The sequence below is a fragment of the Sinocyclocheilus grahami genome, unplaced genomic scaffold (assembly GCF_001515645.1).
Source record: "Sinocyclocheilus grahami isolate Dianchi unplaced genomic scaffold, SAMN03320097.WGS_v1.1 scaffold355.1, whole genome shotgun sequence".
In the NCBI taxonomy this organism is placed as follows: domain Eukaryota; kingdom Metazoa; phylum Chordata; class Actinopteri; order Cypriniformes; family Cyprinidae; genus Sinocyclocheilus; species Sinocyclocheilus grahami.
In genome coordinates this window covers 1,432,325-1,432,629 of record NW_015505534.1, presented here as the reverse complement: position 1 = coordinate 1,432,629, position 305 = coordinate 1,432,325, and positions in this window count along the sequence as shown.

Sequence of the window (305 nt, the reverse complement as noted above, 5' to 3'; positions counted from 1 at the left end):
TGCATTAACCAACTTTCTCTCACTGGGAAAGAAACTTTGCAGAATATGTGAGATTTCTTTCTCTTCATTTGCTCAGATGCTCTAACACAGCATAAAAGCTCATTAAAGTCCTAAACTAAGCAGGTCGTGCATTGAAGCTCTAAGATGACTTGATGTTTCTAGAACTTGTAACATACTGAAAAGTCTCTTTCTGCATTGCAAAGAAGATTTCATTTCATAAGTTTAAAACATCCTTCATGTGGGCAAGCTTTGCTCTTAACATCGCATAAACCAACTTTGTCTTAGTGGGAAAGAATCTTTGCAGC